Below are 6,000 nucleotides of genomic sequence, written 5' to 3'. Positions count from 1 at the left end.
ATAGATGTTGTCCCTTAGCAAAAGACAGTACAATTGGGTATTTTTTACTGATGTAATCCTGAAAAAAAACTGAATATCTGCATTATTTCACAACCTTTTTGCAATAAAGATATTTTTAGGTTAGAAGCTTCATGCAAAAAAATACAAAAAGGGACCTGTCAAGAGACTTATTTTGACAGTTCTTTTCATGCAAAAAATCAGAATTTATGCTTTTCATATCACTTGAAGATATAATACTGGGTTTTGCACAGGCAAGATTCTCTGACTAGCACTAATGTTCATGCAGATTGCTTTTAGTAAGTAAGCTTCCCACACCACTAATGACTTTTCAGTTCCATTAGTCTGTTATGTATTATTGATTTGAAGCATTACTGATTAATGCTGTCAGTAGATTTATTTCTGTTCCTAGAGTGTAAAGGTTGACACCTCTGTTAGATAAATGGTGTGTTAGTGCTTGCTTTAGTTTTTGCTGTGTCCTCTTCCTCTGCTCCTGTCTGTTCCCTGTGCCACAGTGCTCTTCTTTCCTTTACTATGTTTTTTCTAATACTTGGTTAAATGTTCTGTGCTTTCCATTCACCTTCTATGCAAGGAATTTGCAGTGAACTTTGGAAAGTATAAGCTGGTACAGAACTGGGAAACTTGTGCATGTGCAGCAGTGTTTTTCCGAAGTGAACAGGGTGGTGTTTGATGGTCAGTGCTCCCTCCAGAGCCTGTCTCTGCTGCTGCTCCCAAACAGCTCTGTCCTGGCTGCTCCTGCTCCCCAGGGACCACAGGCTGCTCTTGGCACTGGGGGGGCTCTGCAGTCATTGCAGCAGCTCCTCATCCCACCACTTCCAGGTTCCAGATTATCTGTAGTGCCCAGGTATGTGGGGTTACTCAATACTGGATTTCTCATGCAAAGCACTACAGTGCACTTGGGGTTTGTGACCAAGCCCCATAAAAACCAGATCCAGCTCTTCAATCTCTTCAATTCAAAGATTATGAACGTCAGCTCCTTTTATCTTTTTAACTAGTGACTTATTACATTGTATGTGTTCTTCAAGCTACCATCTATTCTGCACTTTTGAATTACTTTATATGTTGGATACCTAAACTTTAGTCATCAGCACCTCTGTTCAGTACAGGTTATATATCTTTGGCTGTTTTCTGCAAGCTATTTTACAGCTTATATCCCTGTAGACCACAGACATTTTGCTCTCTAATATAGTATATAGCTCATCACCTGCACTTCTAAGTCTCTCACTATTTCCATTGCACATATATAATAATTAGACTTCATATTAGCCTGTCAGCACTGATAATCTACACCATATTTCAAAGTCAGGTTTTTTGAAGTACTTAAATGGTATTTTTGGGAAATCTTACTTAATACCAGGCTATCAGCTGTCTGTAAGATTAAGTCACTCAAGTTAATTCTTTGAGAATGTGCCACCTCCATCAGCTGTGGAACAGAAATACAAAGACCAAATGCCTGTGTAAATTAAGACTTGGGACTTTGATATCAAAGGTAGTGTAAGTGGCTGTAAAAAAAAGAGTTATAGAATAGAAGTTTTAAATGTACCTGGTTTCATGTGTCTGGGTGGGGGGTTTCAGTTAGACCTGTCACCTAATAGCCTTTATTTTTCTGCAAGGAGACAGAGTGAAACACTTTGTATGAAATGGAGCAGAAAGTTCCTCAGGTTTGGAAAAGTGGCTGAAGGGAAGCCACCCTTGTGAAGGGAAAAGATTGAAATCAGTTTAAATAAATGAGTTGTTTCCATCTTTTGGTAAATAAATCAGTCAGTGTAAAGTTGTATCCTGAATTTAAACAGTAGCAGTCTTCTGCATTATACACATCTGATTATAAAAGAACAAATTGCCAATGATTCCTCAGAGTTTATTTAGGTAATTACCCTGCATAAAAGACCATTGACATCTTTGACTCCTATGTAAGTACTTTCAGAGAAGTGCATCAAGTGACCTCAATAAATATATAGGTGAAGTTCCAGAACCAGTTCTCCAAAATGCACAGGCACAGATGATCATTAAAGGACTCAAATACTTTTCCTGTGAGTGAATGTTTCTCACAGAATGATCTCTAATACAACCTTTCAATATTGATCTTTAAGCAAAACTTGCCAAGCATCTTTCTGCTTGGGAATATATATATGTATTTCATAACTCTACTGGCTACCAAATATTAAGAACCTGGCCTCAATGGAATGGTTAGAGAATGAAAAATACTCTTTAAAGTCTTCCCTTCATTATTTTTCTATGCTTAGTGAATTGTGAAGAGCCTTTTATTGCAGTCATGTCTAATAAGCAAAGGTAAGAAATTGAGAAGCACCATAAAATACAAGAAAAGCCTGAGAAATAGCAGTGATTAGAAACTATGCTCAGCACAGAGACTGTTAATGTTGCATTACTGTGTTACATTTCTAGTTCTACTCAGCCTCTCAGTTCTTCAGCCTAATTCTTATACAAAACCCATGTTCCTAAATCTTCAACTGGTCATTTTAGGTGCTTCAGTTTCAGGCACTTCTGTGAAATGTGAATATCAGAGTTCTGATTATCAAACCTTGAAAAACAGAGCTTTTTTAATAAGGCCATTTTGGATATTAAAAAAAAAAAGATTTTGCATTGAAATAGGTGAAGCAAGAATTCATTTTAAGTGGAAAAATTTTTCTTCCAATCATTAGGAGAAAGGAAGGAAAAGGAGCTTGTCTCAGCTGGTTCATTCTGGCAACTTTTTTAAAAGGCACTTGCATATCATGAAGGGAGTTGCTAAGCAGAGCTGAAAACTGGGTTTTTGTAGTATGACTCTGTTTTAAATTATACAAAGCTTTCCAAGAGAGGCTGTGTTAGCTTTCAGGTTTCTGTGCTTGTGCTCAAGCTAAAGAGCAATTTGGCTTGGACCAAAATAATTTCATGGTTCAGACTGCAGCCTTTCTTTTCCTGGACTTTTAGGATAACAACTTGAAACTGTGTTCTTACTTACATCCTGAATCCTTTTTCAAACCCACAAAAGCCCCATCAATGTTTGATTTAGATCACTGAAATATGGTTTGAGAAGCACAGAATTGCTGAGCTGCATACTGTGTGAGGCTGAAAGAGTATTTTAGAGAAATCTCACCATATTCCTGCACTCTTTCCTGGCATGCTGCTTTTAGTCACTCGATGTGGAATTAGAAAAACCTTTGGACTGACTCAGAATGGCCATTGTCACATTCTACTGTTCTTAGAAATACTTACTAAATACCACTGTCTTTCTCTAATGCAATAGATTATTTAAAATAATAAATGAATTTTAAAAATCCCTCATGAGATCTTTTGGTCTAAGCCTCCAAAATGTCAGATGATTCCAAATTTAAGATCTTAAATAAATGTCCAGATGGTAAACAGGTATTTAGGTGCAAGGTAGTAAGCCTCTGTATTTGAGAAAATGTGCTAATTTTTAAGAATTGACTTAGCAAGAAGACTTTAGTAGTGAGAACTCAATAAGAATCTGAGACTCGGTGTCTGTCAGGTGCACTAATAAGTGCACTAATAGGACCTAATTGCCCTGACCAGCCTCACCTGACACACCACTACCCATGGGGCCAGGGCTGGGTTTAAGTTTAGGCCTGAGCCTGTCACAGCTATGCCTTGCCCAGCCATGGGTCTCGCTGATCTGGCCCTGGTACCTTCACTGGTTCCCAAATGCTGCCCTTTGCTCCCAGGTTTGCCTCAGGCCTGCTTTGCTGGCATGGACTTGCCTAATAGCCCAGACTCTCAGCTGGTCCTGGCTCACCTTGTTCATGTGCTGTGGGACAGTGCCCTGGCTGTTGAGGCTTCTGCCCTCCTGGAGAACTATTGTCTTCCTGGCCCCTATGGAGCAGCTGGCCTTTGGTGTTCCCTGATGTGTCTAACACTCCTATCTTAAATTCTTTCTTTTCTTTATTCTTAATTTGGTTACTTCAGTGTCCAAACACCTGACTGCTTAACCTTTTCAAAACATCCCCGTGAGAAAAGAAATGCTACTCTTTCTGCTCTACGTGTATTGAACTGGAGCTGCAGCAGAGCCAAGTCACTTGTTAAACTGACAAGAAGTTCCTCTGGAGAATGAGATCTTGTAGTAATTGAATCTGCAGGGTGAATGGGAAAAATACCTCCATTGTTCTTCCACCGTAAAGAAGCTCTGGAAGGCTTGTCCAGAAAGTAGAACCTGTCAGGTAACAAGTGTTGCCAGGAAGGAACGTGCTTTGGTGTTTGAACAGCACTTGGAAAATCCTTCTCTGACAGAATCTTCCTTGGGTGATTTACACTGGCTTTGCAGTTGCTTTGTAATGGGGAGCCCTGATCCTCCAGCAGTAAGAGCTGGGTCAGTACAGCCATGCTGACTCACACATCTGAGGAGATCCATTATAAAATACACAACTGCTCAGTAAGGGGGATTAGACCTGGAAGTTTATTGTATGTTCTGTGGAATACCTATTTTGGTCAACTGTAAATTGGAGTCCTAATAGGTATACTGTTCCTTAAATGTGAAATGTTTATGCTCAGAAAATAGGTTTGAGTTTCTTTGGTATCTGACTTGAGACTGCTGACATGAGATTTTTTTTTATCTTTTTTTATGGAGTAACCACCCCTGATCACTGTTGTCTTGCTGTCTCCAAGACACTAGAGCACCCTGGGATCCCTGTGCTTGTCTGCTGATGGTATCTCGTTCTGACTGCTGTCCAAGGACATTTCTCTGTGAACTGCAAAATAAGCAGCCCTGTTCTCTCACACCAAGAGAAATCCAAGAAAGGTACTGTGCCACAAGTCAATGAATTTGAAAACAGAGACATTTAGTAGACTTTTAAGTGTGTCCATGATCAGGAATATAATAGTAATAGATTGTACTGATTGCATGGTTAGGAGTTTTTGAACTTATGTGGTGGGGGGAAACCAGTTTTCCCCCTGCAGTTATAAAGAGGTAAAACCCCATGGGGTGGTGACCCTGGAAGTTTTGAAGTTTTAACCAATGAGCTCTTCTGCGAAATATAAACATACCACAAGCAAACGGAGGAGAAGGTTGGTTGTAGCTTGGTAGAAGAAGTGGCCATGTTGGAGGAGCCACGAGGAGAGACAGCAGCAGCCTCACTGGGGGGCTGCAGGGACTTGGAACAGCATAGTGCTGGGCTAGGTACCTGTGGCTCAAAGCTAAAAAAGTCTTTTCCTCCATGAGTGAGCAGAGACAGCAGCAGCAGAAGCAGCGTCCAGAAACGGTGGCAGGGAGCCAGAAAGGATAAGAAGCAGCAGAGGCATTACAGCCAAGCAGGACAGACACAGAGATGTCTAATGAAGAGAGAGAGAGAGAGCAGGACTAAACTCGACACAGAGTTCTGGGGGTAAGAACTGAGCCAGGCCCCCCAAACCCCCTTTGAGACCCCTCTTAAGTTGGGGTGGTGGACTCCTGCTGGATGGAAGTCCTAAAATGCAACATGCAGCACCGGAGAGAGAGGAGCTAAAAAGCTCTGAGAAGAATGCAGAGGGGGGTGACCTTGGCCCCCCTGCTGCTTGAGGCAGAGCACAGGAGCTCTGCAAAGGGGCTTGGATCCCCTGAGGATAAGGACTGTCACAGAGACCCCGGAGCTTCGTGATATGACGTGGTGAAGTGCCCCTTGTCCTGGTGAACACAGCCTAGGGAGGAAGACCCTCGCTTGAAACGAGTGGCCAAGGGGGCTTGGATTCCCCTCGTGTGTGCTGGCAGAGATCCAGCCACGGCTACTGCTGCATGGGAAGAAGAAAAGCTGCTGCCCTAGAGAGAAACTGCTGCTCTGAGACTGGAAGGGATCTTTCCTTCTTCCCTCCTGGACTTTTATTTGGAGGGGAGAAGAGATTTGATCCACTGTAAATACTGATTTGTCATGGTAGAGATAGTTGAGATCATGTGTGTAATGTATTATAATATTTATGTGTACAGTCATTGTAATATATTCCCTTTCCCCCATTCTAAGTCTCGTGTGGTTGTCTGGAAAAAACACATCTTATACTAGG

The sequence above is a fragment of the Manacus candei genome, unplaced genomic scaffold, assembly GCF_025592945.1.
Source record: "Manacus candei isolate 608988 ecotype Guabito, Panama unplaced genomic scaffold, ASM2559294v1 h1tg000050l, whole genome shotgun sequence".
Taxonomy (NCBI): Eukaryota; Metazoa; Chordata; class Aves; order Passeriformes; family Pipridae; genus Manacus; species Manacus candei.
Note: the sequence above shows the minus strand (reverse complement) of the source record.